This window comes from Hyperoodon ampullatus (assembly GCF_949752795.1).
Source record: "Hyperoodon ampullatus genome assembly, chromosome: 12".
In the NCBI taxonomy this organism is placed as follows: domain Eukaryota; kingdom Metazoa; phylum Chordata; class Mammalia; order Artiodactyla; family Ziphiidae; genus Hyperoodon; species Hyperoodon ampullatus.
Genome location: NC_136925.1, coordinates 64,507,753 through 64,527,072, shown reverse-complemented (window position 1 = coordinate 64,527,072; position 19,320 = coordinate 64,507,753). Strand labels below are relative to the sequence as shown.

At 39.9% G+C, this 19,320-nt stretch overlaps 1 protein-coding gene across 2 annotated transcripts in view; it reads left to right on the top strand.

Annotated features, from left to right (window-relative positions):
- Positions 1 to 19,320, top strand: part of NHSL1 (NHS like 1) — a gene marked incomplete at its 5' end in the record, with an annotated part of 243,045 nt that overhangs the window by 41,651 nt on the left and 182,074 nt on the right. The window lies entirely within an intron of this gene.

The following is a 19,320-nucleotide window of genomic DNA, read 5'->3' as shown; positions in this document are numbered from 1 at the left end:
TGCAACTTTACCAAATTCATTGATTAGCTCTAGTAGTTTTCTGGTGGCACCTTTAGGATTCTCTATGTATAGTATCATCTCATCTGCAAACAGTGACAGTTTTTCTTCTTCTTTTCCAATTTGTATTCCTTTTATTTCTTTTTCTTCTCTGATTGCCGTGTCTAGGACTTCCAAACTATGTTGAATACTCGTGGTGAGAGTGGACATCCTTGTCTTGTTCCTGATCTTAGAGGAAACGCTTTCAGATTTTCACCATTGAGAATGATGTTTGCTGTGGGTTTGTCGTATATGGGCTTTATTATGTTGAGGTAGGTTCCCCCTCTGTGCCCACTTTCTGGAGAGTTTTTATCATAAATGAGTGTTGAATTCTGTCAAAAGCTTTTTCTGCATCTATTGAGATCATCATATGGTTTTTCTTCTTCAACTTGTTAATATGGTGTGTCACATTGATTGATTTGCATATATTGAAGAATCCTTGCATCTCTGGGATAAATCCCACTTGATCATGGTGTATGATCCTTTTAATGTGTTGTTGGATTCTGTTTGCTAGTATTTTGTTGAGGATTTTTGCATCTATATTCATCAGTGATATTGGTCTGTAATTTTCTTTTTTTGTAGTATCTTTGTCTGGTTTTGGTATCAGGGTGATGGTGGCCTCATAGAATGAGTTTGGGAGTGTTCCTTCCTCTGCAATTTTTTGGAAGAGTTTGAGAAGGATGGGTGTTAGCTCTTCTCTAAATGTTTGATAAAATTCACCTGTGAAGCCCTCTGGACCTGGACTTTTGTTTGCTGGAAGATTTTTAACCACAGTTTCAATTTCATTACTTGTGATTGGTCTGTTCATACTTTTTATTTCTTCCTGGTTCAGTCTTGGAAGGTTATACCTTTCTAAGAATCTGTCCATTTCTTCCAGGTTGTCCATTTTATTGGTATAGAGTTGCTTTTAGTAGTCTCTTAGGATGCTTTCTATGGTGTCTGTTGTAACTTCTCCTTTTTCGTTTCTCATTTTATTGATTTGAGTCCTCTCCCTCTTTATGAGTCTGGCTAATGGTTTATCAATTTTGTTTATCTTCTCAAAGAACCGTATTTTAATTTTATTGATCTTTGCTATTGTTTTCTTTGTTTCTATTTCATTTATTTCTGCTCTGATCTTTATGATTTCTTTCCTTCTGCTAACTTTGGTTTTTGTTTGTCCTTTCACTGGTTCCTTTAGGTGTAAGGTCAGATTGTTTACTTGAGATTTTTCTTGTTTCTTTAGTTAGAGTTATATAGCTATAAACTTCCCTCTTAGAACTGCTTTTGCTGCATCCCATAGGTTTGGGATCGTCGTGTTTTCATTCTCATTTGTCTCTAGGTATTTTTTGATTTCCTCTTTGATTTCTTCAGTGATCTCTTGGTTATTTAGTAACGTATTGTTTAGCCTCCATGTGTCTGTGTTTTTTACATTTTTTTCCCTGTAATTAATTTCTAATCTCATAGCGTTGTGGTCACAAGAGATGCTTGATATGATTTCAATATTCTTAAATTTACTGAGGCTTGATTTGTGACCCAAGATGTGATCTATCCTGGAGAATGTTCCGTGTGCACTTGAGAAGAAAGTGTAATCTGCTGTTTTTGGATGGAATGCCCCATAAATATCAATTAAATCTATCTGGTCTATTGTGCCTTTTTTTTTTTTTTTTTTGGTATGCAGGCCTCTCACTGCTGTGGGCCCTCCCACTGCGGAGCACAGGCTCCGGATGCGCAGGCCCAGCAACCATGGCTCACGGGCCCAGCCGCCCTGCAGCATGCGGGATCCTCCCGGACCGGGGCACGAACCCGTGTCTGCTGCATCCGCAGCCGGACTCTCAACCACTGCGCCACCAGGGAAGCCCTATTGTGCCATTTAAAGCTTGTGTTTCCTTATTAATTTTCTGTTTGGGTGATCTGTTCAATGGTGTAAGTGAGGTGTTAAAGTCCCCCACTATTATTGTGTTACTGTTGATTTCCTCTTTTAGAGCTGTTAGTAGTTGCCTTATATATTGAGGTGCTCCTATGTTGGGTGCATATATATTTATAATTGTTATATCTTCTTCTTGGATTGATCCCTTGATCATTATGTAGTGTCCTTCCTTGTCTCTTGTAACATTATTTTAAAGTCTGTTTTTTTGGATATGAGTATTGCTACTCCAGCTTTCTTTTGATTTCCATTTGCATGGAATATCTTCTTCCATCCCTTCACTCTCAGTCTGTATGTGTCCCTAGGTCTGAAGTGGGTCTCTTGCAGACAACATACATATGGGTCTTGTTTTTGTATCCATTCAACAAGCCTGTGTCTTTTGGTTGGAGCATTTAATCCATTCACGTTTAAGCTAATTATCGATATGTATGTTCCTATTACCATTTTCTTAGTTGGTTTGGGTTTGTTTTTGTAGGTCCTTTTCTTCTCTTGTGTTTCCCACTTAGAGAAGTTCCTTTAGCATTTGTTGCAGGGCTGGTTTGGTGGGGCTGAATTCTCTTAGCTTTTGCTTGTCTGTAAAGCTTTTGATTTCTCCATCGAATCTGAATGAGGTCCTTGCCGGGTAGAGTAATCTTGATTGTAGGTTCTTCCCTTTCATGGGAAGTATATGTATATCATGCTGCTTTAAGTATATCATGGCACTCCCTCCTGGCTTGTAGAATTTCTGCTGAGAAATCAGCTGTTAACCTTATGGGAGTTCCCTTGTATGTTTTTTGTTGTTTTTCCCTTGCTGCTTTCAATAATTTTTCTTTGTCTTTAATTTTTGCCAATTTTATTACTGTGTGTCTTGGCATGTTTTTCCTTGGGTTTATCCTGTATGGGACTTTCTGCACTTCCTGGACTTGGGTGGCTATTTCCTTTCCCATGTTAGGGAATTTTTCGACTATAATCTCTTCAAATATTTTATCGGGTCCTTTCTCTCTCTCTTCTCCTTCTGGGACCCCTATACTGCGAATGTTATTGTTTTTAATGTAGCCCTAGAGGTCTCTTAGGCTGTCTTTATTTCTTTTCATTCTTTTTTCTTTATTCTGTTCCACAGCAGTGAATTCCACCAGTGTGTCTTCCAGGTCACTTATCCGTTCTTCTGCCTCAGTTATTCTGCTATTGATTCCTTCTAGTGTATTTTTCATTTCAGTTATTGTATTGTTCATCTCTGTTTGTTCTTTAATTCTTCTAGGTCTTTGTTAAACATTTCTTGCGTCTTCTCGATCTTTGCCTCCATTCTTTTTCCAAGGTCCTGGATCATCTTCACTATCATTATTCTGAATTCTTTTTCTGGAAGGTAGCCTATCTCCATTTCATTCAGTTGTTTTTCTGGGGTTTTATCTTGTTCCTTCATCTGGTACCTAGCCCTCTGCCTTTTCATCTTGTCTATCTTTCTGTGAATGTGGTTTTTGTTCCACTGGCTGCAGGATTGTGGTTCAGATTCTGCTGTCTGCCCTCTGGTGGATGAGGCTATCTGAGAGGCTTGTGCAAGTTTCCTGATTGGGGGGACTGGTGGTGGGTAGAGCCGGCTGTTGCTCTGGTGGGCAGAGCTCAGTAAAACTTTAATCCGTTTGACTGCTGATGGGTGGGGCTGGGTTCCCTCCCTGTTGGTTGTTTGGCCTGAGGCAACCCAACACTGGAGCCTACCTGGGCTCTTTGGTGGATTTAATGGCGGACTCTGGGAGGGCTCTTGCCAAGGAGTATTTCCCAGAACTTCTGCTGCCAGTATCCTTGTCCTCACAGTGAGCCACAGCCACCCCCTGCCTCTGCAGGAGACACTACAACACTAGCAGGTAGGTCTGGTTCAGTATCCTGTGGGGTCACTGCTCCTTCTTCTGGGTCCCAATGCACACAGTACTTTGTGTGTGCCCTCCAAGAGTGGAGCCTCTGTTTCCCCCAGTACTGTTGAAGTCCTGCAATCAAATCCTGCTAGCCTTCAAAGTCTGATTCTCTAGGAATTCCTCCTCCCATTTCCAGAACCCCAGGTGTGGAAGCCTGATGTGGGGCTCAGAACCTTCACTCCAGTGGATGGACTTCTGTGGTATAAGTGTTTTCCAGTTTGTGCGTCACCCACCGAGCAGTTATGGGATTTGATTTTATTGTGATTGCGCCCCTCCTACCATCTCATTGTGGCTTCTCCTGTGCCTTTGGATGTGGGGTATCTTTTTTGGTGAGTTCCAGTGTCTTCCTGTCGATGATTGTTCAGCAGTTATTTGTGATTCTGGTGTTTTCGCAAGAGGGAGTCTAGTGTAGTTATCCATTTGTGTCATTTTGTAGATTACACATTTCTGTTTCTGACTTACTTCACTTAGTATGATAATCTCTAGTTCCATCCATGTTACTGCAAATGGCCTTATTTCATTCTTTTTTATGGCTGAGTAGTATTCCACTGTATGTATATACCACATCTTCTTTATCTGTTCATCTTTCGATGGACATTTAGGTTGTTTCCATGTCTTGGCTATTGTGAATGGTGCTGCTATGTACGTAGGGGTGCATGTATCTTTTTGAATTATAGTTTTGAAGGCCACTTAATTCTTTATGGGTGGAGGGAAGGATGGGGAACAAGTATTTGGGGGCAGGTGGTGATGGGTGGTTTGGGTAGGCCCATTGGAAGCAGACAATGTTCTCCTGACTGCCTCTATTTTCTTTCAAATTAGAGGGGCAGGAATGGTCATCAGCTGTGATTGGTTTTGGGATAGATGGGGAACTGTTTTAATTTTCTTTTACTTTTCAATTCTACTTTAGACCAGGTCTACAATATTTTGGAAACATTGCTTACCAGTTATAAGCATTGTTGGTGTCAGCAAAGCTGATGGTTTATATATGTTTGGAGATTTCAGTCTGATAATGTATCAGCCCATGAGCTTGAATGGGCCTAGGATTGAAGGTGACTTGGTTTTATTAACCAGTAAATTTTTTTTTTTTTTTTTTTTTTTTTTTGCTGTACGCGGGCCTCTCACTGTTGTGGCCTCTCCCGTTGAGGAGCGCAGGCTCCGGACGCGCATGGCTCACAGGCCCAGCCGCTCCGTGGCATGTGGGATCTTCCCGGACCGGGGCACGAACCTATGTCCCCTGCATCGGCAGGCGGACTCTCAACCACTGCGCCACCAGGGAAGCCCCCTGTAAATATTTTTAACATACCTATTACATCCAAGGCATCTTGATAGGTGCTATTAAAATACAAAGAATTACTAGGAAATGATAGAATAAGTTCGGTTGCTCTAGCCTAAATGTCAGAGTACTAGGTTCCTTTCACTTATCAGCTATGCCACTTTGTATTGTAAAGGAACTTTTGGGCCTGAGAATTTCCTTTTCTATATAACAGAGGGTGTGGACCAGATGTGCACTAAGATGGTATAAGATAGTAAAACACACACTTACACACCCACAACTTATAGATACTTGATATAGATACTTGATATAGACAATAAAACCTTGATATAGACATTAACACCTGTGGACGATAAGAAGGGGAAAATTTGCCTGGTAACACAAAATGTTCAAGGATATGGCTGTTGGCAGATCTCTGTGAGAATATAGTCTATAATACAGTGTCTTACTGATGGCAACTTTGAAGTGTTGATAGTACTCCCTCAGGCATACGTGATGAAGTATAGCATTCTGGAAAAAAAGCTAAGTTTCTTCAAAAAAAAGTAGCTAAAATTTAAAAAATTTGTTTGTATATAAAGATAAGAAGGTTGGGGCTTCCCTGGTGGCGCAGTGGTTGAGAGTCCGCCTGCCGATGCAGGGGACACGGGTTCGTGCCCTGGTCTGGGAAGATCCCACATGCTGCGGAGCGGCTAGGCCTGTGAGCCATGGCCGCTGAGCCTGCGCATCCAGAGCCTGTGTTCCGCAACGGGAGAGGCCACAACAGTGAGAGGCCCGCATACTGCAAAAAAAAAAAAATAATAAGAAGAAGGTTGTATACATTGATATTTTAAGCAGTTAATGAGTAAAAGTTATTATATGGCAATTACTTATTTTGTGGTGAATAAAATATATTTATCCCCAATTCTCAAGTTTTTAGATAATGCTTTTTATCCTGAAGATAGTTTCAAGGAATATCTTTAATTGCTCCCAGGAGTAGATGGAGAGAAGTAATTTGACAGAGTTTCCAGATGGCCATTAAAAAATACTAAATTTCCTTTAAGTTCCTAATGACAAACTGTGCATTTTGTTGTATTTCCTCTCCAGACAAATCAAGTAATCCTGATGTGAGTACGAATCTGCTGTAACCCAGATTTAACTGTATTAAAGCAGACGGTACAAAAGGAGAAGAAAAGTCTTTTACTATCCCCTATGGGCAAAGCTCAAACTTATTTATCCGCATCCAAAGGCAGTTTCTCTCTGTTTTGGCCTGACTTCTGGGAGCCCAGAACTCTTAAAAGCTGTTTTCTTGAAAATAGTGAGCTCTTTTTTTGTCTGTCCTGGTGTTCTTGGCTGAGCTTCCCATATTCTGGCTGCTTTTACTCATTAATATTCAGCTTGATCCATAGTGACCGAGAAGGCAGCAAAGGGCTGGAAATTAGTGCAATGAAAGGTCCTATCAGGGCTTTCTGAGGAAAGATGCAAATGTATCCAGGAATAGTGTAACCAAGTTTCATTTTCTCAAGTTAGTTGAATGCTTAATGCTTAAGGCTTTCAATCCATTTAAATAGGAAGTGGTTTGTTTTTTTTTTTTTTGATGTGGATTCAATTAGGACTTAACTTTTTTGCCTCCTTTACAGTAAGTATACTTTTCTCGTTGAGAATAAAATAACGAATCCGGTTAAGATAAGCATAACACATTTCTTAGCTCAAGCATATTTACACAGATTGACAAATATTGAATCATTTATAAATTGCTGTCAGCCACGTGGCTGAGATGAAATTGATTGTAAAAGTGGAAACTGTATAACTTTAGAATTAGTTGTTTCCTTTTCAGCATATTGAAAGAACACATTTAGCTATTTATCCAAGGATATAATTCTTTCTTTCAAAGATGGCTTTGAAACGAGTAATCAGCATATATAGTTTACAAGGTTTTACAGTGTAGAATCTTTTTTTTTTAAAATTTATTTAGTTTTGGCTGCTTTGGTTCTTCCTTGCTGTGTGTGGGCTTTCTCTAGTTCTGGCGAGTGGGGGCTACTCTTCCTTGTGGTGCGCCGGCTTCTCATTGCAGTGGCTTCTCTTGTTGCGGAACACGGGCTCTAGGCACACGGGCTTCAGTAGTTGTGGCATGTGGGCTCAGTAGTTGTGGCGCACGGGCTTAGTTGCTCCGCGACAGGTGGGATCTTCCCGGACCAGGGCTCGAACCCGTGTCCCCTGCGTTAGCAGGCGGATTCTTAAAACCACTGAGCCATCAGGGAAGTCCCTACAGTGTAGAATCTTTTAGTAGAAGTTTTGGGGTTTTTACTTCAGGAGAAATTGATTGTGTTCTGTTAAAGAAAATCTGAAAAATACATGATTGAAGAGTGGTCGTTATTTCTCCAGACTGCAGCACTTTTTTATGAAGCCTGTTTTCATAGAAATCAATTTTGTAAATCCTATCTGTTTGCTTATTAAGGTTTGAGGCTTCCTAGAAGGAAATCCTATTACCATAAATGCTTCCACAACTAAATCTGTGCATTTAAAAAAAAAATGTGTCAATTGCTTTTTTAAAATTCAGTGTAATATTGATATAAAAATTATTGGGCAACAAACAAATCTGATGCTTTTAAGTCATAATGGGATTTGGCCTTCATTGAAATAATTAAGGTGAAGATTTCTTGCTATCCCATCAGTTGTCCCACACTGTAGTAGCGTCTGGGCAGGGCTGATGGGAGGGAGGTAGAAACCGTTACCCTTGGACGCTTACTTTATTCAGTCACATTATGAACAGAATATTCTTATGTGTACAGGCAGTGGAGCTTCTTCAGATGACTTCAGTATTGAACACTGTTTTTTTTGAAGTTGCAGCCTTGAAAGACAACTGTGTTTTATCATTAGAATTCTGATAGTGCCTCTCTGAGGCTGATGTGGGATGACTGGAAGTGGTTGAGCTCTGTAATGACATGTCTGATGTTTTCTTCTCAAACCTGTGCTGGATAAAAATGTTGTGTTTTTTCAGCATCCATTTATCCCATAAATATTTACTAAGCACCCAATTATATGGACTAATTCAGTTTTTGCAGTAACAGTTTCTGCTAATCAGCGAGGCTTTAAGTGCCTTCTAGTCTTGGCCAGTGGCTACTGTGGAAAAAGAATGGAAGAACATGCTTTAATTACACAGAAATAAGTCATTTAAATGTAAGTGGTTCAAAATAATATTTCACAATATTTCAGAATAATCCAAAATCAGTATTTTGAGTTATATAGTGAATGGTTCTTCTTGGGCTACTCAGGGTAAGTTAAAATATTGAAATGGGGAATTAACCTAACAGATGTAGGGTGTAGTGTTCCACAGTGTGACGGTAAAGCTGTAAGTCATCAACTCCATAGAGCAACTCAAACTGGCCTTGCTGTTTGTGATGCCAAACTTTAGAATCCTCTCCTAGATATGCATATCAAGGATGGGGATAGGAAATTAATACATATTGATCATAATGAGTGATTTAGATGTATATGTTTTATGGATGTGTGTGCGTATGTTTATTTAAAGTTAGTTTGTTTTTCCAGATGAAATATGTTGACAAAAATATTTAAATATAAATAAATAAATATATATAAATACATTTCTTATATTTAGTGTACTACTGAAATATTCTGATGAATATTATGAAAGTCAAGATTTTTTTCTTCTGATGAATGAAGAGCTCATTCAACTTATAAATATATATGTATGTATAGTGTGTTTGTGTGTGTGTGTGAGAGATACTTTGTCCTAATAATATCAACTATTAATAGTCAAGCCACTACCATATTGTAGTCTAAGATGATACACAGTGGGCTGTTTTGGTATAACTTATTGTTATTACCATTGTTACTTTTTGTATCTCTCGTATGAAGAGCCCAGAGGAAGCAAATAGGGGAGTTGCTATTCTAGACCTAGTTTTCATTTACAAAGGAGAATAGGTTCAGGAACTTTCCATATGGTAAAATTGTTGGCGTACATCAACCCAATCTTTGGTATATTAATTATTCATCCTTAAAATATAGAGTAAAAGAGTGATAGTTTTCTTGATTATATTGACCTACATAATTGACAAACTGCATAGGGAGCAGTTTGGGAATTGAATATTCTAGGTGTAGAATTTTATGGTCCTATTCCTTTTGGGAGCAGGTTTGACATTAGGTTGGTATTTTTGCAGCAAGAAATGTGAGTAGAGAAGACTATTTCTCATCAACATCTCATTAATCCTAATATTGCCCTTAGAAGGGAAAGAAATAGCAAGTGTTCTAGATTAGTCTATGGGGGAAGTAGAAGATAAGCTTCACATTGTTTTAGGTATTATATATATATATGTGCAGCAGAAATTTAGATATTCAGAAGTATGCTGATGGAGTAACAGTGTGTATATGATATACAATAATGTTTTGTTTAGTCTTGATTATTAAATGAGATAGTCACCTATAAAAATGTTTATTTGATTATATAAGCAATATTTGCTAGTGCCGAGAATTTGGAAAATACAGCAACCTGCCACATGGAGTTGGTGTATTCTGTTATGTTTTGCCTTTTTTCTAATATTAATTTAGATCCTGAAGGGTAGTTGAGATTTATATGTGCATATGCATTTATGTATAGACTGTTATAGTTTGATATTCTGTTTTTTTAATCTACTTTTTAAAAAATTTTGTATTAGCACAATGACTTTTATTTATTTTTATTTTTTAACATCTTTATTGGAGTATAATTGCTTTACAATGGTGTGTTAGTTTCTGCTTCATAACAAAGTGAATCAGCTGTACATATACATATATCCCCATATCTCCTCCTCTTGCGTCTCCCTCCCACCCTCCCTATCCCACCCCTCTAGGTGGTCACAATAATCTACTATTATCATGAACATTTCCTCATGTTTTTTAAATTGTAATTGTTAGTGAAAACATAATATTCCATCCCATGTATGTACCATAACTCAACCATTTCCCTATTTTTGAACATTTAGGTTTTCTAATTTAAGTTTTTACTATTAACTTACTCCAGTTTGTCATAATCTATAATGAGCATAGTTGCTTGATTCTTTGATATGTGTATTTTTGTTACATCTAATATGATGAAATTTATACATGAAATATGCATATGACTTATTTAAGTGAAAATTTAATATGGATATATACACACACAAACACAATTACTATATTTTAAATTTTTTTCAAAATTCTGACATTAATCAGAAAAAATGCTACTTTGAGTAGAGTGAAGACTGACTAGGAAATATTTTACACTGTTACATTTAATTATTTTACTTTTTTGTGTGATCATTGTTATCTTTTTCATAAGATAAAAGAAAGCTATAGAAATGTCTAATTAAATAAGTTGCTGAAAGTAGAAGAGTTTAAGGAGAGTATTGAGGATGCAAGTTTCATAGTAGGAATACAGGAATAGGAAATAATGTCTGATTAACCTGGGAAATGGGAGAGTGGGTCCTTTTTATTTTCATTCCCCTGTTTGGAAGTTTTGTAACTTGATGGAGGCATAAATTTGATTTTAATATCAAATGATATTAAAAGTTAACGAATTGATAACATAGGGTCTTTAATGCAACATTCAATTCCTACATTGAAGGCTTAGTGCTGTTTTAAATTTTCTGGCAGGAGCAAGCTGCTTCTTTATCCTTGTCTTTATTTCCCCATTAAAGTCATCCCTTAGGACGGCTGTGGGGGGATTGGTTCCAAGACCCTCAAGGATGCCAAAATCCATGGATGCTCAAGTCCCTTATATACAATGCTGTAGTATTTGCATATAGCCTATGAATATCCACACTTCAAATCACCTCTGGATTACTTAAAATACCTAATACAGTGTAAATGCTATGTAAATAGTTGCCAGCATGGCAAAGTCAAGGTTTGCTTTTTGGGACTTCCTGGAATTTTTTTCCCCTGAATATTTCTGATCTGTGGTTGGTTGAATCCACACATATGGAACCTCAGGATACAGAGGGTCAACTGTATATACTGTATTCTTTTTTTTAAACCTCTTGCATTTCAAATTATATGTTTATTAAAAAAATTTTTGAACATGGTTACTGTGTGGTAAGTTTGAAAGTCACTCCTGCCCCACCCCAGGCTGTATCATTAGTGTATAAGAATTCAGTTGATCTTTGTGGATTTTTTTCTTTCTCAGGTAACATTGCTGCTTATTTGTCATTCTAGGGGCCAGCAAAGTACAAATCTAGAGAGGAAAATTGAGATAATGGGCTAATAAGAAGGGCCAGGAAAAACCCAAATAGCTCCACAGGGGCAGAGAGGGAATGTTTATGACCTAGACTCAAATTGCCAGGACTGGAGAGTAGGAGATACAGCCAGGAGCTTCTGTCACACACACACACACACACAACTACCTCAGTACCTGACTGGAGAGTAGGAGATAGACCCAGGACCTTCTGTCACTCACACACACACACACAACTACCTCAGTACCTGACTGGAGAGTAGGAGATAGAGCCAGGAGCTTCTGTCTCTCTCTCTCTCTCTCACACACACACACACACACACACACACACACACACACACCCCTACCTCAGTACCTGACTGGAGAGTAGGCGATAGAGCCAGGAGCTTCTGTCTCTCTCTCTCTCTCTCACACACACACACACACACACACACACACACACCCCTACCTCAGTACCTGACTAGAGAGTAGGATACGAGTCAGGAGCTTCTGCCACACACACACACACACACACACACACACACACACACACACCTCAGTACCTGACTAGAGAGTAGGAGATAGAGCCAGGAGCTTCTGTCACTCTCACACACACACACACACACACAGCTTCTGTCTCTCTGTCTCTGTCTCTCTCTCTCTCTCTCACACACACACACACACACACACACACACCTACCTCCGTACCTGGCTCCTCCTCTTCCCCCCAGAGCTGTCAAATGCAGTAAGGAAAAGAGGAGTATTTTCCTTAAGAGGTTCCTCCCCGGCCAGGATCACAGAGAAGAGAAGCTGATGCTGAAACCCCAGTGAACAGCTTATTGCAAAAAAGGACCCAGTTGAGCAGTTTAATGTGCCCTCAATCCCAAGCGCACTTCACAGGTATGTCTGGTATGTCTGGTGATTTAGCAGAATTTATAGACTATAGAATCAGCCCATCTACGGACATCAACTGTGAGAAAATGACAGTAGCTGTTTTGCGGTTTTGCCTTAAGAGGAGAGATTCTTGCGTTAACACCCCACCTAAAAGAGTTAGTTCTAAAAATTGAATAACACTCTTTAGATTGAATTAAATTAAGTGGACCGGTCAGGGAGGGCTGGATGGTTGTTTCCAGATGTTTCTTTCCCAGATCAACATTGATTTGTTGGCGAAGAAGGCACATGGACTGATTTGGACACCTCAGAGCCAGGGCTCATTTGATCAGTTAAAACCAGACTGTCTGGAGACAGCCTTCTGCCTGTTCTTGATTCTAACAATGGATTGTTGTAGCCACTAATGCCTCCCTGCAGGGTCAGGAAGCTGACCGATGCTGAAGGCAGGAGAGAAACACCCCTCAACAGTAATTTTCCACAGAGAAAAGCTAGGCTAAGGAAACAACATTCATTCAACAGATACTTTTGAGCTTACACTGTGTTCATGGCACTGTCTTATCCTCCAAAAGTCTAGAGGGAGAAAGAAAAGAACTCCTGCAGGGGTACAGAGCAGTTATGTAGTGAGGGGTAAGTGAGGGGTGATAGTCTAGACTTGACATGTGAAACAGACATGAACTCTGGAAAAGCAATATCTGGACGTAATCAGGACACATGGTGACCTGAAATTTTATTTAGAGAGTTAACAGTTTGTTTTTCTGGTTATTTGTTCCACGCTTCTTTGACAGAACTTGAGGGAAACCTGTAATTCAAAGTAGTAGAGACAGGGACAAGATAGTTAAGACATTTGGTTCTCATGAGGGATCTTTCCAAGGATCTGTCGAAGTTGTTGCAGACACCCCTTCTGCTGCCCTTTAGGATCTTTGGAAATATCAAAGTTCGTTTGTTTGGGGAGGAAATGTTAGGCCGTGTTCGATCGTATTAATCCAGGTGGCAGGTGCAGAAGCGAGCCTTACCGATCTGAGTGTCAGGCGGCACGGGCTTTCCGAGCGACATGAATTGCCCACTCAAGCTAAACAGGGCATCCGTTCTTCTGCCCTGACATTACATAATTTCCCCAGGTAACCTCCTTCCATCTGTTCTACTTTTTGTACTTGTGGGAATTAACTCCAGACTCACGACACCAGACGCACGCACCCAGCTTCAGCCACCCGAGTCACCTTGTGTCACACAGTGAACTCTTACGGCTGCCTCCCCTTCTCTTCTCTCTACTCCCTTGTCTCCTGGAGCAAGAGTCTTCAGACCCCTGCTCCTCTAAGTGCGGCCCGTGACCAGAGGCATCAGTGTCAGCCGGCTCGTTAGAAATGCAGAGGCTCCAGCCCCAGTCCAGACCTACTGAATTTGAATCTGCATTTTAACAAGCTCTCTAGGTAATTCTATGCACATTCAAGTTTGAGACATGCCGTCTTAGGCTTTGCTGTCTCTCACCATCTCACATCCAGGCAATCAATTAGTAATGTCAAAAGGTTGTCTCTCCTCAGTAATCTCAATAATCAGGATAGTGGGCTGGGATTGTATCTGTTGAAAAGCACACGGTGGAGGACGAAAGCTCTCCAGTGCACTGCAGGCTCCAGCACTCCCTGCCGCCTCCTTGCCTCTTTCAGTCATTTACCTGCCTGCCCCTGAAGACATCTGCCCCCAAGCATCCTGCCCTGGCCACCCTCACTTCACTGCACCAGTCCCTAGCTTCATTTTCTTTGGGCTAAGTGACTGCAAGGGCCTCTGAACTGGCCTTCAGCATCGTTCTGATCTGCTCACCCTCAGATCCACCTGCCTATAAATCCAGATTCCACACCTGCTGAATTTCCTTGGTGGCTTCTCATCACTCACTGCTCTTTTCTAGAAGTTACTCCCTGAGTACACCTGGCTGATTGAGTCTGTCCTCTGTTTTGTACCTCCCCCCTGACCCCCGCCCCCATTTCCCTGAACTCTCCCTTCCTGCTCAGCCCTTGGACGTCACTGTAGTGTTACCTACCCTGTCTGCTCTTGACCCCCTCCCGGTCCTGTCCTCCACTGCCAAGGGAGCACCGCCCAGAGGAAAGCTCCTGTGTGGCTGTGCTCTCCCACGTGGGAATGTGATGCCCTTGGGAGCAGGGGCTGTACTTTTATTTGTACCTGATATCCTGTGGATGAGTGCAAGGTCTGATAATAATAGAGAGTGATCAATGGATGTTTCTTAACTTGAATTTGTTACACTGACTAGGAAATTTGGTTTGTTTTCCTGGAGCTATTAATATAGCTAAGTCTTCCCCCCACCCCTTTCTGGAACTCGGGTACGCATAATTAGATCAATCATAGTTCTTGGTTTATGGCAGATTATCATTGGTCCATGCTCGCCTCCCTTTATTTATTTAGTAGTAAATTAATATGCACTCCCGACACCTCTTCCTCCGCAACATGAGAACCAATACCTTATTGTTCATCTTTATTTGGTTTTGTATCTCTCCTTTGTATCATCCCCTGCTTCCCTGCCACCTCCCCTGCCCACCCCATCCTTGACAACTTATTCTTGAATTCCCTTGATCATTTATTCTGTGCCAGGCATGCTGATGAGCAAGTCCCTGATTAACTCACTGAATCCTCCAAACAACTCCATGAAGTAAGCAATACAGTAAAATTCTCTCTTTTTTCTATTTATACTATTTGAGGGCAATGGTTACTATCATCTTAATTAGGAATGGTATCACATGGTATCCTCACCTTGTTGCTTTTTTTTTTTTTTTTTTTGCGGTAGGCGGGCCTCTCACTGTTGTGGCCTCTGCTGTTGCGGAGCACAGGCTCCGGACGCACAGGCTCAGCGGCCATGGCTCACGGGCCCAGCCGCTCCGCGGCATGTGGGATCTTCCCGGACCGGGGCACGAACCCGTGTCCCCTGCATCGGCAGGCGGACTCTCAACCACTGCGCCACCAGGGAAGCCCTGTTGCTATTTAAAAAATTTTTTTAAATCTAAATTGGCTCACAGTTTTTCTCCAGTAGGCATGGGGTTGATTTTTGGGTTTAAGTGTGTGTTCATTAGTACTCTTAGATACTTCCTTCACTGCATCACTGTTTTCCTTTAATAAGGTTTATATTTGGAAAGGCTGATGTTTATGGCCTTCTTGCCATCTACTAAGCTAAATCTGTTATGATATGGAATCTCCCCTGTTAATATGAGAAATCGTGATATTTTTCCTTCTGTAAAAATCCTACTGAGTTTCTAGTTCTTTGTTTAAATTGAATATGGCTCATTCTTCTCTCTTTCAGTATTTGGGATCAAAATAATATTTTCTCTTAAGATAAATTAAACATTTCAGCTTTATCTATATTTTATAATTTGTTATAAGTAGAGTGATTATATGAATATATTTATGAATTAAATGTAGAACAGGTTCTGCTAAAGTGTACTAGTGTAATACTAGGACTGACCGTTTGAAATTTGAACTTTAAACATCATACTGTAGAGTCACTTTAATTATAAGAAAGATTTTTTGAAAGACTGTCAGATTTTTCCAGTTCCTTCACTTGAATCTTTCTTGGGGAATGGAATTTTGTTACATTTGGAAACTTCTTCTTTTTTAATATAGATTTTTCTTTCCATTTATTGAATTTATTGATGTATTTCCTACTCACATACTTTATAGTTTTGTCCATTCTTCTTAGCTTAAAAATCTATTAACTTTAGGTGTCAATCATTCATTTTCAAAAGAATCATCTACTGTTTTTGGTTGTCAATTTCTTTGCATTTTCCTTCTCTATATTGTTTGTTTCTTTATCGAGTTTGCCTTTTCTAATTTTATTTTGGCTTGTTAATTTGTTCCCTAAGTTCTTCATCAAGAGGCTTGGTTTATTATGCTTTTCTTTTTTCTTTTCATTTTGTCACCAATATAATCACAGTCGTAGAGCAACGAATTCTCTTCTGCTTCGCAGCTTTCCAGTATTTTGTTACCTTATTTACCAAAAATATTTTATTGTGTTCTGAATTCCTTCCCAGGTTCAGCCTTTGAGATACTTTGGTTTTCAGTTTGCATATACTGGAACATTATTCAAGATTGATTTTTTAAAATCTAATTTTGTCATAATGTAGGCCAAATTTTTGACTTACTGCATGATCCATTTTTGTAAGTCATTTGGTTAGAATTGGAAATCAAGTGTGTTTCTCTCTCTCTTTTTTTTTTTTTCATTCACTCCTATATGGCAGTTAGGTTATTCCAGGCGAATTTCATTGTCTGCTTAAGCTGTCCTGTTCTGGCAGGGTCCTTTCAAGTCTTAGTTACTCTTGTAGTTCTCTCTGGCCGTGTCATCCCAGCTTTCCCTCTTTTGTTTACATTGCTGCTACCTTTTCATTTATATTTACTTATTTGCTGGCTAGACTAGAACACTTTAAAATAGATTTGCTTTAATGTACCTTGAGGCTCTTTGTCTAATTCCCTAATAGCTAGCATGTTTGGGGTACCCACTACCTACTATGGTAGTTGCTTTTACATACTTCCTCTCGTTTACTCTTCACAGGATCCCTGCAAGTTAGGTGGCATTATTCTCATTTGACAGAGGAAGAAGCTGAAGCATTCAGATGCTGGACACAGTTCCCCAAGTCACATGACTCGTAGGAGAATGACCTAGCAGACAGGGCTGTCTCCTTGCTGGGGCTGGCTCTGAAGCATGGCCTTCCTGTGACAGTGACAGTGACAGTGGGTTCTGTACACACTGGGTACACCTGGGAATGTCCCCTGACTTTTAGTCTGTGTGCATTTTTTGGATAGGTAATCAGTTACACTAAAAAAAAAATAATTCAACGGTACTTTAAAAAAATAGGATGTTTGTTCTATTTATGTTTTCTTTTACATTTGAGATATTTCACAAGATAAGCTACCAGGTGTAATTGGGATGTAATTTGTGCTATTCTCCACTATCCTGATTGTTTTTGCATTTTCTTGCTTTCACGTTTCTGGGATGAACTTAAACTCTGATTTTCTATGGAACTAAATTGGAACATAATGATATGTGCTTATTCTGTATAGGCAGCTCTGAACTTTGCTATATGTGATTTGTGTACCATTGGTAGTGTAATGAACCCTTCTCAACAATCTCTTTATTCAGGATTCAGTGTTCTTCAGATTTCTTAACTCTGATGTTAATAGATCAGCAGTGACTCTAGGAAAAAGCTGCTCATGTTGGTGCTACTGTGGCCTGATCTGTTCGACACCTCCCCCCTCACTGTTCTATCTCCCCCAGACTAGCTCCTTGGGAAGTTAGTCAGTAAGGGCTGCTCTGACGGTGGTGTCCCCTCACTCACCCCATCTTTCCTTCCCACATGTGTGGCTCAGGTATGAAGCCAGGAGGAATTGTCCTTAGGTCTCCTGTCTCTGATCCCCTACTTCTGCTCTAAATACCCAGCACATCGGATATTTGAAAAATAGAGACTGGCTCACAAAATCATAAGCAGGGGGCACTTGGGAGATCCACCAACTTGTCTCAGGCCTCTGTAGCTGTTTCCCACCTTAAACACTAGTCAACATTGCCACACACTACTGAGCTTGAAGGAGGCTGTACTTGGTGGAGCAATAATCTGGAATATTATTACATGGTTTTTTTTGGATTCTAGAATCCTTTCCCCTCACAGTTCAAAAGCGTATCTGTTCTAGTGTCACAGGTTTGTGTTTCAGCATGCTTTTTGAATAGCATTATAGACAATAAGGAAATGCTTTTATTTCCATTTTTCATTAGCATTTGTAGTAAAATTGTTTAAATTAATTCTTGTTATTTTATGTTAGTGTCTTCCATCTTGGCCTCTTTTCTGGAACTGATGTGGCGTTTAGCATTTTCAGTAAGTCATATTCCATCATGATAGTAACAGACTCCCTTGATCTTCTGAAAACAATCGACGAATGTTATAAACAATTATAACATTTTGCTAACATTAAATTATTTTGGGGGGAGGGCCATGAGTCTCCTGCATAAGCTCTTCCTACCCTATTGCTTTTGTTGTGACCTGCTCAGGTGTTGGTCTTATTATTGAGACATTGTTTCAGATCATTTAGGTCATGAAATACTTTCTTCTGTCTTCAAACAAACTGAGAGTTTTGCCTCAGTTCTGGGCCTGGGTGATAATTTCCTTTGTGCATATTTTCTTTCAGGCTCTTCTTTCTCTTCCCCTAAATCTGAAGGATTCTTTTCTTTGCATCTTAAATGTTATCTCATCTTCTTTCTTGGCAGGTACTACAGAGTATCCTGTTTTTTTGTTTTTTTTAATACAGTTTAAAAACTTGACCATTGGGTTATGGTTTTGTTGTTTTTGTTTATTTGGGTGGCTTTAACTTGAAGATTGCTTCTTAATAATTTATGTCAATAGTCTCCTTCAATTCTTAGAAATTAAAAAAATTACTTCTGTGATTTTGGTTCATATTGTTCAGTTTCTCAAACCTTTCTGCTCTCCATGGTTTTCTTGGCCCATGAATTTATCTTGCATTGTTACATCCATTTGTGCACATTGTACTGGTATATTTTCAAATCAGTTAATTCTCTGGAATGGGATACGGTTTTGATTTTTGTCAGCTCATTTATACCTTTAGTTTCCTTCTGAAGAAATAGTTGATGACCTTTTTGGAATAATGGACTCTTTTCTGGGCTTGAACACAACCACTGATGAGTGGTCCTACAGAAAAACTGTGGACCCCTTCCCTTGCCCAGAAAAAGGGGGACGCATAATTTCAGAGCTTCGAGGATCCCAAGTTTCTATATGATTCTCCCCTCCTTTTTAAAAACTCCATGGAGAACATGCTGTATATGGACTGCTTGACCTTGCTTTTTCACTTAAACCATATTGGCAGGTCCTTTAATTAGGTGGGAGTGGTGACTATGAAAAGCAGCAGCCAGTCAGTCCCTCCCATAACTGCTGGAGTTAGTGAATTTTGTTCTACTTCTAATTAAACTAGTTTTTTTGGTTTTTTTTTTGCGGTACGCGGGCCTCTCACTGTTGTGGCCTCTCCTGTTGCAGAGCACAGGCTCCGGACGCGCAGGCTCAGCGGCCATGGCTCACGGGCCCAGCCACTCCGCGGCATGTGGGATCTTCCCAGACCGGGGCACGAACCCGTGTCCCCTGCATCGGCAGGTGGACTCTCCACCACTGCGCCA